Source organism: Heliconius melpomene, chromosome 19 (genome assembly GCF_056956725.1).
Source record: "Heliconius melpomene rosina isolate 202511_hmr_F chromosome 19, ASM5695672v1, whole genome shotgun sequence".
Taxonomy (NCBI): Eukaryota; Metazoa; Arthropoda; class Insecta; order Lepidoptera; family Nymphalidae; genus Heliconius; species Heliconius melpomene.
Window position 1 is genome coordinate 10,934,809 of NC_140407.1, and position 17,688 is coordinate 10,952,496.

General features: G+C 33.0%; 1 protein-coding gene across 13 annotated transcripts in view; it reads left to right on the forward strand.

Moving 5' to 3' along the window:
• Positions 1 to 17,688, forward strand: part of dac (dachshund family transcription factor) — a 120,461-nt gene that overhangs the window by 92,746 nt on the left and 10,027 nt on the right. The gene's annotated exons all lie outside the window — the stretch shown is intronic.

Genomic DNA, 17,688 nt, shown 5'->3' on the forward strand with positions numbered 1-17,688 from the left:
GCTTTTGATTTTATTTTCCTTCAATAATTTATGTGTTTATCGATTGCTGTGTAGATAACGCGAGGAACTATCTGATTATACAATTTAATTGAATGAAGATTGCTCATTTAAATTTGCTTTAATTAGCTTAAAACTTAAAAAAAACTTACTTACTGAATAACTTCCGTATTTTCTTTGTATACTTAGACGTACTATGTAAAACACTTAAGTTTGCTATAAAACGCTATAATGTAGTTGAATATATTAACAATAACTTAATTTCCCCCCCTTTTAGAACACAAAGGTTAAGCTGCACGCAATAGAATAACACCCTTTCTTCAATACAGTGGATTGTCAGCTAAGAAAATGTACTGATAGGTGACCTTTATGCAAATGTCAGACGACACGGTAGCAATGACCTGCCACCTTAAGACAAATAGTTATTATGCCTTTTGTGCAAAATAGTTTAAATATTAGCTATGTTTAGTTAATATATGTGACTAATTAGGATGTTTTAAATGTTTTGTTATTGCTTTTTATAAAAAAAGCAGCAGGGTAGGCAGAGGGAACCTTGTGCGTTTAAAGGTACACACTTCAGCCTCTGCGACTACTGATCTCATAAAAAAAGGGTTAGTAATTGTTAAACTTCCAAGTAAAAACATTACTAGGACAAAATTTCGCTAGTACGAGCTGTTGTTAATGGATTTCCACCGATATTTGACAATCTTGCGTCCAATGTACTAAAAGCTTTTTGACAATTAATAAAAACCTATTGATGAAACAATAAAACCACAACAGTTTTGTTTGTTGATGGGCTTCCATATTTTCCATATTTTTGGATACTTTAAATCTTTAACTACACCGGAAATTGTTGTTTTTTTTTCTTTTTTTCTATTTGATTCATTTTGGTTTTCTTGAATTGAAGGGACTATAAATAAATTTAAGCACATACAATTATGGATGTTGTAAACAATTTAAGAAAAGGAAGATTAAATTATATAACGTTATCCATTACAAATGTATATTGACGTCAAACATAAAAAATCAAGATAAGTAATTAAAAATGTTAAATTAAATTAACAAATAATACTTTAGTAACTATATAAATTTATTAATCTTTGTTTTATTTATTAATAATGTTTAGAAACGTTCCGTTACTCAACAATAATGTACTAACAAATAATTTGAACGGCAGACCACCGCCACACCGCACTGGCTGCAATCAACAAAGAGAATCCGCGATCCTATACATATTTCACACGCTGAATGAACCGGATTGCGACGTGAGCAATACTGGTAATTGCCAAAAACCAATCATCAGATAGCGTTCTATGTGTCGACAGTATGAAATACGCCTTCGGGTACAAAAGCGATGCAATATGCGCCTGTTAACTATGGTCAGTCGTAATGCATACAGATCTATTTTTCTGAAACTCATCTTTTTTACCAGGGAAGGCAGAGGGAACCTGAGTGTCCGGTGTTAAGACACTCCGTTCCTATTAAGACACTGCCGTTCCCCATTTTATATTTCATTTCACAAATGGATTTACTGTCGTATAAATAGATTAGTTTTTATACAAACTATAAATTCAACACCGCAAATAGCTACTTCAAAAATAGTACAGTTCAAAAAAATATAGGTATAATTTGTTTTTATGTTTCAATCAAATTAATAAAAAAATGTTAAATAAATTGACTTATAACAATGAAATTGGGAGTACCGTTTTGCACTGTATAAATTGGACAACAGCCCGGGCCTAATCAACAGGCAACGTTCCTTCATAATAGATATTCTATTTGAAAGTTTTTATATACGAATCTAGATAGTTTCTACTTATATAATTTGGGTTAATTGATTTAAACATTGTTTTCGTTTATTGTTCAACTTAGATAAATAAAATACAACTCATAGAAAATAAAAGTCTGTCTCAAAGTCACATCGAAAATAATTTAATAGTGTAGGCAGAGAAAACCTAGCTATGAGACACAACGTTCCGCACTTTCACATGAATTTTCGAGACATTGACTATTGAGTGGCGGAACTCAACCCCGCGCTTTTCTTTGTTACCAGAGCGAAGAAATGAAAATCGAATCGAAAAATGAATTGAACCCACAACCGTAGTGTTTACAGTCACACGCATATTCCACTGCGCCACTACGGCCTCTAATAAAGTAACAAACTTACTTTTCAAGAAAACTGTTTTATTAATATTCATATTTAAAAAAAAGTAGTATTATTATATCAAAATGTTTAAGACAGATAGTTCTGTGAAAGTTATAGCTTAGAAGGGTTCCTACTCTACCCCAAGAACTTTAGAGAGTTGGAGACTATATGAATCCATAGATATTACTCCGACTGTAAATTTAAACTGATTAGTTAGAGACTTACTGTTTCTAAGGATTTGCTTAGAATGAGCATCATATATGTATTGCGTATTATTATTATTAAAATGAATATAATATATTATTAAAATCATACGAACAGAACTTAAAGATGTTATAAATCAATAAAATATTTTAATATAATTACTTTTTTCTTAACAAACCAATATGTCTATTTCTCTAATACTAAATTCATATAAGATGAGTAAAGAAAAACAAGTGATATAGCATATATATAAATACATTATACCTAAGAACTTTTGAAGTAAAAAGTTGAAGCAAATTATTTTTAATATAACGTTATTAAATATTTGACGCTATATCAGATCTCTCCAGGAGACGTTAGAAGTTAGTACAATTCCCATCGTCGAGATTTCGTAATTAAATAACATGTAGACCTTAACATTACGGCTGTCTTGAAAGGGTTAGAATGGAAATGTTTCGCCAATTATGTGAACATTATATTCGGAATGGAGGGTTATCAATATACCCTATGCTTCGTGCTCCTTGTACGGATATCAGTTACATTTTATTAATTTATTAAAATTTCCTTATTAAATATTTCGATATTAAGTAAATTTTAAATGAGAAATATATCTATTTTTGCTCAGTAGATTAGGCAGAAGGAATCTAGTGTTTAGACACTCCCCATTTTTTGCCCAATTCTGGAGTCATTGTGTGTTGAGTTGTAGAAATCAACGCCGTCTTAACACTAGCTAGCCCTACAACTGTCATAACACTACATTCCTTCTGCCTATCCTGCTGCGTGCGGGATACAGCGTGAAATTGATTTAATTAGATTTTTGAAGATACAAATATAAATATGATATTCTGTATCACAATTCATAAACCTAATGATGTTCAATCCCCTTCTATTTCAAACACTATCACGAGTCGGACAGGCGAGTGGTCAAATTCGAATGGATTGTTTTGTGAAACAATCGTATCAACGTATATCAGTAGTCAGTCTAGGCTATTGTTAGGCTACCTAATGCACCCCAATGATTGTTGCACTTGCATTATATAACTGCATATGCCTAACCTATATGTCAGTCAAATGTAATAGAATAGAAGTTTATGTAAATGTTGGTTTGAAATTTAATGATTTTGAATAGATTTTCCGTACTCTCCAGTTTATTATTTTTCTTTATATCACCTATTTAATATTGTTCTATAGCTTCTAAAACCATATTTGCAAATTTGAGACAGTTAATTAAAGACGATAGTTGCTGGGCGGTGTTCATAATATTATGTTCTTTTTTATCTTCTTTACTTTTTCCTTTACGTCACCGAATCAATCAGTCTGCATTGTCCTCATTTAATTATTTATTCAATTATAAACACTAAGAAAACAATTTCTAGTTCACCTCATATGAATAACATTGTTATAGCTATTGCAGTGCTCCTAATAGCAATCTGCACTGTCGACTGAACATCGAATCGGTGTATTGTTCAACGGTATTAGACGGAAACCTCCCATTACTAGACACGTCCTCTTCGCAAACATTTCCTATATTTCAAACATGTTTAGTAATTTAGAATAGTCTTTGGCAAATTAAAGGTAAAAGGGAGAAATCATTTAATAAAATAATTTATTGATTTTATTAATAAAGGTATATATATTTTAGCTATATATATTTTATATTTATTCATGAAACCTATGTAAGTTATCGGTGGAATTCAACGTAATTGGACAGAAATACCAACAATAAAGTCACGAACAAACATCTTAGCAGAAAAGAATAAAACATATTTCCAATACCCTGTAAATCCTGACCGCAGAGGGACGTGTAACCGCGTCAGAGTCCGTGAGGTGAATACCAAAATTAAAATTGATTCCAGCCATACATGGCATTCAATTACTGAAAACTTATTTTATCACGTGGGACAATTCGATAAGTTATTTTTTTTGTCAGCTTCACGCAGTATCCCGCATATAGCAGGGTAGGCAGGATAGGAACCTAGTGTTAAAACACTCCGTTCTCCACTGATGTTATTGATTGATTTACCTACTTATTTTGCTTCATGCTGAAATATAAAAAAAAATCAAGATGCGTTAGGCGTGAAGCTCAACTGACTATCCGACAAAAAATATTTTTCCAATTCAAATTCGTAGTTCCCGAGATTTTTATTAAGTAAACACTTCAACTTTATTATATTAGTATAGTTTTCTTTATTACAATTTGTCTGCATCGATATGGGAAAAACTCTGTGTAACTTTTAATATTTAATAAAATTTCAACGCGACATCGTATTATTCACTTAAAGTTATTGCGGCAACACCGGTGCTACCGGAGTACCAGCAGTATATCGTTTTGACCACGTGTAAATATTTGCAATTTAATATTGCCTTCTACCTTCTTTATTTATTTTATTACAGTCTATTAAATATTATTTAATACTTACTTATAAAAATGTTAATTAAAATCGTAATTTAAAAATTTTACCGATATAAAACTGAATGTATTTACCTATTGATTTTGTAAAAGTTACCTATATATAAGGTTTTTTTTTTTAAGTTTTTAATTAAAACATTGCTATCGTTATACAAAATAGGTAGATATGAGGGCGTCCTGGCGGCGTCTGGCCAACGCGACAGTTGTAGGTTCGATTCCCACTCCGAGTAAGGAAATATATAAAAATGAAATAATAAAAGTGATAATCATATTACCTACTTACAATTTTACACCATTTTTCTAATAGCTTACATCTTGGCGTATCTGGGTGGTATTGGCTACGTGATCTCTTTACCGATGACCTATAATGCTGGGCACGTCACCTGGGGGAAATGTCTCCTTCATATATACCTATTTATAATGACTTTAGTGAACTTAACGAGCAGTTACAAGTAAAGAGCAGTAAACTGTAATAAAATTGTTAAATAAATTACATTCATATACCTAAATACAAAATAGTTATATTTCATGGTACAAAATAATAGAAAATTGAATTTAGTACAGCAGCTACGATATAGACTGGTTCATTATCTCCACTCGATTAAGGTTTTACCAAATAAATCACGACGACGTAAACAAAAGTTTTCTTTTTCTTTGGCCATCTAATGGGTTTCGATTATTCATTTTGAGGAAAATTTTCAATTTGAGAGGCCACAAACGTACAAATCGGATCAGGGGAGGATGTTCTGGTGAAATGAAGCGCAGTATGGGCTTCGGCCGCGCATCACTAATGCAGATGATTAGATTTGGCCGACTGGTCGACTCATCTCACCCTAATGTACGCGCGGATATAAACCACAACAGATAAAATAAAATCTAAAATTTTAACATTTTCTAAATTATAAGCCTATGCAGAAAAATTTTGATAGATATTTTATTAAGTTCATGACATCTAAATGTCGAATCATTTTGTCGTTGTTCCTAATTTTCTTACTTTTCTACATATAATATGAAACCACAAAGAAACAAACGTATGTATTAAAAATTTAAATAATTGATATAACCTAGTATTTTAAAGTTCAATGATCAATTTCTTTATATGGTATCTTAGTTCGTCTAAAAGTTAAGGCATGTAAAAGAGTAGTAAGGAGCGGTCAAGAAAGATTCAATTGAGAGGGCATTACACATCTCACCGCTAAGTAGAAGACGCTGTACCCTGAGTCCTGTCTGCTACGTAAATGGACTACCTTATAGGAAAGGCAATGTCTGTGCCATTTAAATTGGACTTTTAGATATTCAGATTTGGTATCAGGACTTAAGAGCTTAAAAGTTATACATCCAACATGGTAGATAATAAACGTATGTTGTAATGTATTCATATAATTTACTTTTAATTTGACTTTCACAATTTGATCTTCTAGATATGTTGAATTCATTGTTATATCGAATTGAATATCAATGGTGCGTAAACTTATATTGCTTTTATAATAATTTTATTTAGTCAGTTATAAATTTTAAAAAAATAATCATAATTATTATTCGTCCACAATATTCAAACGCATTTGTCTATGCACAGTAGTTCTGTATAAAAAACTCAAGCATTTATAAATTACTCTCATCATATTATTGTTGATAGGCATTTTAATAAAGAAAATATCTAAAAAGGCGACGTTTAATTTAGCGAAGCATCAACATTCACAGCGCGATAAAGCAACGCGAGCCCGCGAAGGTTCCAATGTAAGCAACCTTGTAATTACAACTTCTGTAATTACGAACTTGTATGTAGCTAAATAGAACATATCCATACAGGAACGACGTTAATCAGACCTCCATTCTGAGCAATAAATACCAACGCTAATAAAATCTCAGTAGCGGAAATAATAATAAAATATTACAAGGCCCCAAGATTTTGTCTAATTAATTTTGTATACGTTACGGGGTGCTTCGCCTTGGGAGTAACATACAATGAGTCCGCGAAGCTGGTGGTGGTAACGCGATCCGGCACATCTAAATTAGAATTTATGATTGTATGTGAAATTGTTAGAAGAGGTTTCAATATAGCATACATACCTAATGTATACTTCTTAAATTCAATCTCTTTGCTCGTCTTGTGCCTGAGAGAAATAATAATAACGAGTTTTTTCTCAGGTTATATTTACATTTTTTTCCATATGGATGTATGGATCAAAAGCTCTAAGTCTTTGCCTTAACAAGTTTAGAATCAATTCTTAAAAAAATGATAAAGGGTATCTCTTCTGTGACTCTTAACTAGATATTCAAAAAAATGTCGTGGCAATAGGGCACAAACGGGTGTCTGTGTGGAGTGTCTTAACACTAGGTTTTCTCTGCCTACCCTGCTACAGCGTGAAGCTAAAAAAAATTAAAGAACCCGTGTCTGTGTTGTCTTTATTAATAAATAGCATTACGTTCTCCGTGGTCGGGTCGATTTTGCCATGATCGAATTGTCGATTTCGCTCCAATCCAGTGCACGCGCCATGTGTCTACTGTATCGCATTTGTAATCTGATACGCATTTGTTGCCTGTATGACAATCCTTCGAATATCTTGTATCTATTTAATTTATGCTCTGGAAAAATAATAAGAAAATACTAATTCTTATAAAAGTTTAATATATGGAAAAATGGATATATATATTGTTAAGGTTAGCATTGTGCAAGGTGCAAAACAATACCAACCCACTCATTTTACAAGCAAAACTAAATTGAATGTGGTGTTCAAAGTTGGTTACATTTTCCAAATTGCCCAGTGGAGCGCGTGAACTGGCGAGGCAGCGTTGCGTGCGCCGCTGGGAGTTGGGCTTCAAAACTACAATGACTTACCAACTCGTTCATACAGTGACTCATCGGCCTCTGGAGCTAATGTGATCAACCATGCAGACTCTATGTTGAAATCCACGAGGACATCTTGTTATCTTGACGATTCCCTAGGACTGGACATTTAAGTTTTTAATTATTTAGGAATGTATTATAAAAATCCATTGTATCATAAAAAAGATTAAAGTCACTTGATTTAATAAACAACAATACAAATAATTAATTTATATTTATCGAGAAATTAGTTACTCAAACATGATTAAAATGAAATAAAGCAATCATAATAAACGTAAACAAGCAAAAGCAGACTAAATTAGAAGAAGGAATAACCCCTGCAAAGCCTATTAGATGTAACAACAACACTGAGTGGCATCTTAATTATAACAAAAGTTCATGGATTAATTATACAAATAATGAAATCGGGCATATTTTATTAAATACAGTTATATTGTAATTTCATGAAAAAGAAATGCATATAATAAATAACCTATTTTTTAACTTTCTGGGGGGCAATCGATAATTCTAATAATTTTAATTATAAAGAAAAATTTTTCAAATTACTCGAATCACATGGAAGGAAGCAGCCATTTAAAAATCTATTAAGTAAATCATATTAGTCAATAAAGAAAAACTTGTTTTAAATATTCTATTACGATGTTTAAAGAGTCTTTTAAAAACTATTGAAATATGTAATTTTTCTTGTCTTGTCTTTTAAATTAATTTTCTTTCTAATTGAAGTAGAAACAAGCGCATACTCACAATATAATGTGATAATTTCAAAGGAATCACAGCTAGCAAAGCTTTTTGTTGAGCGAGCGTAGGAAATTCAATAATTGAACTTGTGCCCGGCAGACCGCATCCGGTGTCTTGGGAAATTGCCTATTGATCTAGCACCATTTATAATTATGATTTTATTACTATCTTAGTGCAGTGGGTACTTTGTATAGGCTTATTAGTATGTATTAATATTTATAATATTGAATATACACAAAATATGTTTCCTTTTCTAGCAGATGGAGATTCTGAAATATTTGATCGATAGAGAATATTTAGTGTCAAGACACTCCGTTCTTCACTTTTCGCCTAAATTCTAAACATTTCATATTGAGTGGCCTAACTTAACGTACCACTTTGCACAAACTTAACGTACCACTTTTTCCTTTTAATAAAAAAAAGAACATAAATACCTTGATTACAAACTATGAATACTATTATAATAGGTACCTATAATAATAATGAAAACACAAGTTCACTTGTATAAGCAAATAGATAGAGCAAATCTGCAGTTACTGCAATGTCGATTGTAGTAATAAACTGTTGACGTTAGATTACGGCCATTAAGATCTTTGTTTACCGACCACACACGGCCAGACGTCGAAGCCATTGAAGCCGTACTGATTTGATTGCAGGATATCGTATTTATGTTGTTAATATCATATTTAGACGACTAATTTTGAATCAGTTTTGGTTTCTTGATGTTAAGTTTCATTTTACCCGAATTTGCTAACGAATTTACGTTTTTACCGGTGTGAGAGTACCTGGGAACCTAGAGTTAAGACACTTCGTTCCAAATATTCCTCACTTTCCGCCCACTTATAGATGAACTGCGTGTTGACCGGAGCGAGGAAATGAAAATAATAAGTACTATGTTTACATCCGGACGCTTGTGCCCCTGCGTCACGATTAGTCTCTTAAACAACGTGGTAATAGTCTAATGTCTACTTTATTTATTATATTTTATATGTTTATACAAACCATCTTTTTCTTCTGTAATCTATTGATGTATTTATTTTATCGAGAATACATTTGTTTATATAAGCTAAAAACGTTTTTATCGACTTTTTATTACTTCAATTGCTTATAGACTATTTAAATTCGTACAATTAGAATATCCTCGTGTTTGTTTATAATTTAAAATGTACTTCCTACTCCTTATTAAGTATAACATATTATCATCGTTATACGAATTTGTGTAGCATAGAGACATTAGAATGAGCATATAATATTTCTCATAAGTTACTTTCATTGTATCAGACAGTACTTAAATTATAGTAGCCATACATTTACTATATTGGATTTCTTATCATATTTTAAAATATATTAAATTGGATATTCAATAGTAATATTGTGATGGAGACAGAGAGTTCTCACAGGTACCTATAGTAGATCTATGAAAAAAATATATTTAACGGGTCGTTTGAGTTGAATTTTCATTATTAAGTTGATGCACAAGCTATGTCATGATTGTTCATTTAGTTAAATTGCATTTTAAAATGTTAAATGAAATGAGTTCACGACAAGAACACTTCCCATGTGCTTCGCCTTCCATTTTGGCGATAAAATATTAAATACTTACGCACAACAGAGCGGTTTTTGTTTAATTACTTATGGAAAATGTATACGATATCCTGCAACCTAACATGAAACTGAACGATGAAATATTTAATGCTTTAATTTCAACCGTTTTCAATCGTGATATTTACGTTATTTAAAATATTTTTTATCTGTTTTACGAGCTAGTCATTCCGTATTATAGGTACCATTTGAATAAATAAACTGTCGGCACCTGTTAGTGTTTACAAATGGTCCGGACATACGTTTCCCGCCCTGGTTTCCCGACAGGGGCGTCGATTCGCACCCCTATGATGAATTCACCTTTTATTTTGTCCCACTTGACTCGATTGAGAGTGATTTTTGAGCGTGAATGGGCTCCAGTGTAATTTGCCACTGACAGGACGAAATGTACATTGAAAGCTATAAAGGACTGGACCAAACTCAATCAGTGTTGTTTTTGTTTGTGTCAAATGAAACTGATTTTGAATATTTTTGTATATTATTATTATTATTAAATACGAAACAATCAAAATGTTAAATTAATTATTGTAACAGTCCGAACTGGTAATTATGTATTTCATGCAAGTATCACGGACAAAGTTTACGGCAACGATACCATAACAAAACTTTACAGAATCTTAGCGAAGCATTCGAGCACTGCCCCTCACGAATAGTTGTTAGACAATAAATTATTTAATAACCCTCGGCCCTGGTCCCAACCTGTTCACTTAATCAGGGAACATATTCGGCGGAATCACCTCTTTAGAAACAATTAATTCTGTCTTGATTAAGGCCATTGCACTTAAGTCTTGTCTTTGTGATGCTTAATGGATGTGAGCTTAGGAAAATTAAATAATTTAATGTCTATATTTATTCTGGCATGGATTTTAATGCAAATCTGAAATGAAACAGCCTATAAGCTATGATTTTAGCATTAAAGTAAATAAAAGTATATACTTTCTTGAAATACGTAAATAATTGACAATCTCCATAACCAAAATTAAAATACTCGTATATATCTATCTACCTGTAAAATAATAACTGATAATAAATAAAAGATGTCCTTGTTATTTATGAAGCCTTTTATTAATGTAGCAGACTTGGACATAAACGTAGGTATTTTATTCCATTTTCGTGAGGTCATCTAAACTTTTAATTTTCTCTCTTACAAAATGCGGCAAGGGGTGGCCCATTTGATGTCCAGGGTCGATGAAGTTCGAACGCTTTATTACCGTGTCCGGCTTTAAGTGGGTGTAAAGTTTCAACACCCTTTGATTTACTTGCCGTGCGGGGAATAGGTATTCGGTGGATTCGGCTAAAACTTACGTTTGGCTCTTACAACATCGGTCCCTGTTACAATATTTATAGTGGCTGTACATATTCATCTATTCGCAAAAGCCTTAATGTGATTTAAATCTGTACCTTTAAGAGATTTCTAATAATTGCTGCTAAGGGAACAACAAAATACTAACCATAATGTTACCCGCAATTATTGCTCGTGATACCTTAAAAGGAATATGGTCCTTAAACCCCTAATCGTAAGCTAAACTAGCGTGACACCGTCCTGCATAGAAATATCTTAAATTGGGAACACAGTCCGGCGGGCCGACCATAAAACATCTTAATGAGTGCTGCCAGCAGCTGTGAACCCCCTATATTGCCGTCCTCATATCCATGCAAACTACCCACCGGCTACGTCTTAGCGGGCTTATTTTCCTCATCTATGTTTACAAGTCGACAACTAATTTGTTGCAATATGTGCATAGGACAACGTTACGGGCGCTATCTACCCAGTGCGTGTCTTGCATACGTTTAAGTCGTTCACCACATTTTACCTCGATCTGACCCTAAAACGTACCCCTGCTATGCTAAAATTAACTCCGAGCGGCCATTTGAACACGGATTTGTTATAAGATTAAACGAAGATTTCACTTGTGAAACAATATGGCAGACGATTTACATATTTCGTTTCCTTATTAGTTTCGGGATATTTGTTTTGGGGCCGCCGAATTTACATCCACTGACCGATTAAATGGCCCTTAGGCATCTTTAATGGGGGTGCCGCGTGGCCGCGTGGTCGTTGTTGGCCTTAGCAAATGTGTGCTTATGCGTAATTGAATATTTTATGGGCTCAAGCAAATTTAGTGCGCAAACTATATCGATTTCTGGTTTCACAATTCATTCCTCTTTTTATTTTCTTTCAAAAAAAAAACACCATTTGAAAATATGTACAGTACTCGTTGTGTAAAGCTAACATTGATGTTTGTACTTCGCCTTTTCATTTCTCGCATTTGTTTATCATATGCATTTATCTGTTGACTGTTTTTATTTCAGTTGACATTTACCCTCTGTCCCAACATACTCGTGGAGCTCCCAACGAGTTTCTTTCATTCGCCGTACGAGTGCTCGCGTTGCATTACCTCTATTCAGGTCGAGATAGCTTCACTTAGTTTCCTCTTTTTCAGTGAGGACGGGTTAATTTCTGCATCTTTATTATTCGAGTGGCCAGTGTATGAGTAGACTGTGGTATGAGTGAGTGTAGTGAGTCTGCTAGCGTAGATTGTGCGGCGAAAAGCAAACTTGGATTGTTGGTCGCGTGGAGGTAATGAACGCACGGGTGGGACATGGTGTGCTGCTAGAGGCGTCTGGTTCGAGCGAGAGGCACGTCGGGGGACGGGGAGGCCAGGGAGGCCGTGCAGTGGGAGGGTGGCGGGGGGAAGGGGGGGAGGGATGCAACGCGTCCTGTATGCACAGCGCCGCTTCCGCATTCGTTAATGCAAAGGCGAGTACAGACTTCAGGTGTACATTTTCAGCGCTTGTGTGCTTTATACTTGATGTTAAGGCGCGCGTCTTTGTGAAATGTTGAGCCTTAATTATTATTACATTTTATCTCGTATACGCCTTACAGTCTTTATGTATTAACGTTACTGTAGGAATATGTTAAACAAGGATCATTTATAAAAAGGATATAATATTTTATTATTTGCAGAGCTATTTTAAAACATGTCTGTTTTTATGCTTAGTGAGCAATAAGCTTTTTCAATGAAAACGCTCCTGTATATTAATTATATTAACATTATTTTTAGTTAAAATATTTATTTACAAACTTATAAAATTCTTAATTAAAATTTCAAAATTTTAAAAAGACAGTTTTAGACAAATCATATTAGAAAATCTATGGTATTGTAAATAACTATTAGACAATAACAGAAAGGGATCAAAATAGTTTCCAATTTTAGGAAAAACTTCTAAATAAAGGATCAATTAACTGCGACCAAATACGTCTATCTGACATTTTCGTTATGCGAGTATCGTTCAGTGGCGTGTTTCTCCATACAAAGTATAAGGAGAATCTACCAGCTTAATAATTCATTATTACATTCGTTTCGTTTCGAGTTCATTAAAATCGCATTAGGATTAATTTTTCTCGTCCCCATTTAAATTCGCAGTTTGCCAAGGGGATCGTTGGCCGCCTGCAATCATCCATTGTCAATATTTGTTGAATCTTACCTGCACCTATGTTTTACGATATTGTAATGAAAGCCTCCATTTATTCATGTTTCTCTTGGTTATCTTCAAATTTATATTAAGGAATGAGCTATGGTAACGTGAATGTTATAGCTCATTCCACAATTTAAATTGAATATTTAGATCTGTTCTTAATCCAAATATTCTTTTTTAGATCTAAAAATTTAATGCTAATTATTTACCTTCACCTACGTGCCTCCTCACACTCACTTACGAAAATATATATTTAGGTCCATAAATGAACTTATTATTATTTTTTATTATCAAAAGTAAATATTGAACGAAATAGTTTTAATGTAAATTTACTATGTAGGAACATACCTATAAGAAGAAAAAAAACCTATGTCACATTTATGTTATGTTATGTCACAATTATGTTAGTATCAAGCATTTCCCCTAAATTAAATGTCCAATATGTCATAAATAATGATTAAATGTTTTTTGTTGGCCATAACGATTAACGACTGGACGTCCAATTTCAGTATCGCGACGACACTATAATAAAAACGCGACATAAACATTTGGTAATAATGAACCATAATACTTTACTTATACTTTATTGATGACTCGCTAGTATGAAATCAGCCAAATAGAATTTGGAGTCATTGCTAATATTAAATATGCCAAACATATAAATTGTATTTGAGAAATAAGAAATTAAAATATTAATTAATTAAATATTTTCTATAATTCTATTATTCTATAGTAACAAGGTTGTATTTAGTTTAAACAGGTACAAAGACCATGTGCAGAACCTTAACGATTCCTCACACGAATTGTATGTAAATCGATATTTTTCTCAAATCGATGCACCGAAGCCTCACGATATCATCATTTGCACGCGACATGGCCCCTACCGACTTATATCTACGTTAATAATTCAGGCATATTAATAAAGGTGTCGAGTTACGACCACACTCGTGTCGCAGGAAGCATGGCCCGGTGCGCCATTCAAACGAAAATAATATCCCGAATTCATATTTTTTTAACTCCACCTAATCCGTAAAAAAGGTTATATATAACTTTCCATATAATTTGCATATTTTTGGCCGGTGTTTCTTAATAACATAATGCGAAAGCATTATATGGAAGTAAGTAAGGAAATTAAATTATTACATTGTAGTTCATATTTTAGTAATGTCAGAAAATTCTAGTTCTGTATTAAAGTATATTTTTTGCTGAAAAGCTTGTCAAATATGTACTTTATTAAGTACCATTGGTATCTATTAATTATTAATTCAGAATTCGACGAGGGCAATTAAGCCCTAAGAAGCAAAAGATAATCAAGCCCTAATTTCATGTACCTAGGATAACTTAATGTTTTTAAAATGTAGAATTTCCAAAATTGGCCTCGCCACCGGCACCGGCACCGGGCCCGAAGGCTGCAATATCTGGAATCCAACATTTCACGCTCCGTAAGTTTAACCGTATCGATACGGATATAATAACCAGTGGAATGGTAACTATAAAGTGAGATTGTATTTTTTACTAACGTCGTAAGAAGTCGGAATGTCCGACCGGCCCTTTGATCGGTTTGATAAAAGTGCTTGCAATTTTCTTTATTTTTTCGAGAAAAATTTTTCTTTGCCTTTATTGTTTGTAAGTATGAAATAAAGTATGGAATGTAACGTTTACAGATCAGTTAGAAGCGTATGTTCCCAATACTCGAGTTTACCCACTCACATCAGCGATCAATGCGTAAAAAATCTAATGCAATAAAATTTCAAAGTAAATAAAAGTACTTTTAAAAATAAACCATATGATCAAATTAAAAATAATTTATATTTTTTGAGAAATAAAACTTTATATTGAAATAAAACTGTCACGATTTGTTGTTAAAAAATATTGTTATAACAGCTACTATAGTTTTCCTAAATTTATGTCTATAAAATAATATATAGTGTTTTGGGTGTGAAGGTCACTTCAGCTCGTAACTCAAAGTCCCCACTCATCCGACAAGAACAATAATCCGTACAGTGCTGAGGAAAATGTTTATCGCAGGAGCCACTCGCCTCATAAATTGTACCCAAATAAAACAGAGGAAAAAGATAAAACACTAAATTGTCTGTCAGCAGGAAGAAGGTGACAAAATTAACTATTTGAGTCCGGACCTGTAAAAAATTATTACCTAGATTATAAAAATTGTTAGATAAGCGAAAATAATCTTTAATTTTAATGAAAGTGAGTACAGTCTCTATATTTTTAATTTTCTTTGGCTGTAGCTATTTACCACCAAAGCGACGATAGACATATTAGAAAAGACAAAAGTACCAATAACCATAAGCAATAGCAACCATAAATCATCACATCTATATCTATATAAAATCGAAAGGTCACTCACTCATCACGAAATCTCAGAAACTACATGTGCTAGGAATCTCAAATTTTGCATAGGAGTTATTTATAGGGCGTAGGTGCCCGCTAAGACGGGAATTTGCAATATTCGACTTCTAAGGGGTTGTTTTTGGGGTTGAAAGTTTGTATGAAACTTTGTTACTACAAATGCTAGGTCTCAAATTTTGCATGGACGTCACTCATAGGACGTAGGTACTCATGGAGACAGAAATTAATAATAACATAGTTCACGCAGGCGAAGCCGCGGGCGTGCCTCTAGTTTTAAATATAATTATAACGCAAAAGAAAAAACACTTCGTCATTGAAGTCGATTATGTCCCATGAACCGAGCATACGCTCCGATAACTGACGCATCTTATCTGTCAAATATTATTTCATACGCATCTATCGGAAAGCCATTCCGACTGTGTCTGATTTTATTCTAGGCAATTTATTTTCAATAAAGAACTATAAAAAAGACTTATCTAAATGGTACGGGCGCGACTGAGGGGGAGTGGCTGTCATAAATGTCGATTTTTATTTACGTTATGGCGCAAGTGGGAAAACTATTATCTATGTGAAGTAAAAAAAAATAAATTAACATAATAATTGGAACCTGAGGAAATTAAGGATTCTGAGTGGTCAAATGATCACTATTTTTCAATACTGTTAACTTAAGCTTAGTAAAAATCTTTGTACAAAAACACTAATCCACACAAATTTGTAGATTTTATAATGAACACATCAACTAACTGCCTATACTTAGTTGTTGAAAGAGTTGCGTTTCTTTAAGTCGTGCTCTAAGTGCGAATAAAATTTCAAACTATCATTAAATAGTTGCGACAGCTGCTTCTTTTAACATACATTTTGTAGAAACTTATTATAATGTTAAGCGGACTATAGACACATCCGTATCCATGAGGGTTGTGAATTGTGATAGTATTACGGTGCTATAGATAAACCATTATTAGAAGTTATAATACTAGCCAGATGCTTATTTCTAAAATTGTCGCGGACAAAAGTACTGACATTGCAGGCTGTACTGAAAGCACCTATAAGGATATGTCTCAAGAATAATTATATATTTAATTGTTCACTTTTCACCTACTCAATACATACAATTATATTCTATTTAATAAAATTAGAATCAAAACTAAAATTAATTACATATAAATATTGTGAACTTAAAAAAAATTGTAGTATAATAAGTTTACATATAAAGTACCTATATTTAATGTTTCTGTTTCCCTTAACTGTCATATTGGGGAAAAAAAATTAAGTAGGTATACAAACAAACTGATTCATTTACATGTTATTTGGATAAAAAACCCAAGGGCCCTTTATCAACCATTTATGAGTTAGAAGTATTAAAGAAAAGAGAAACGGATATGAATAAAAAGATAGATATAATAATAATAAGAAAAAGAAGCGTACAAGAAAACTGCTCGCGGCGAATAAACCCCGCAGAAAGCGGTATTGTTCTGCGACTTTTAAAAACGGAACAAAATGAACGAGGGGGAAGGAAATCGGATGAAAATATGAAAAGAATACACGTTATATACGCAAAAGTGAAATGAAACGTCGGAGATCGGGTCTCAGGCGCGGCGCGGTCCGCAAATATAATTTGCATAGTCAAGTAGCCCAACTTTTGTCTGCAACGGATGTTCGCAACCATATTCATTCGTTGCTTTTTAACCACACTCTCGTTCTGTATCGAGTCGAGGTGGACTTTTTATTGCATTTTTTCCCCTTTGAACGAATTCCTTCAATATTTCGGTGGTTGGTTTTTATTCATACGCCCGCTCGTGGCATTGTTTTGCTGATAATAGCACACATAACTTGCATGTGTTGTGATTGATGTTATCGCATATGCAATTCATATATTTAAGTTTTACGTAAATA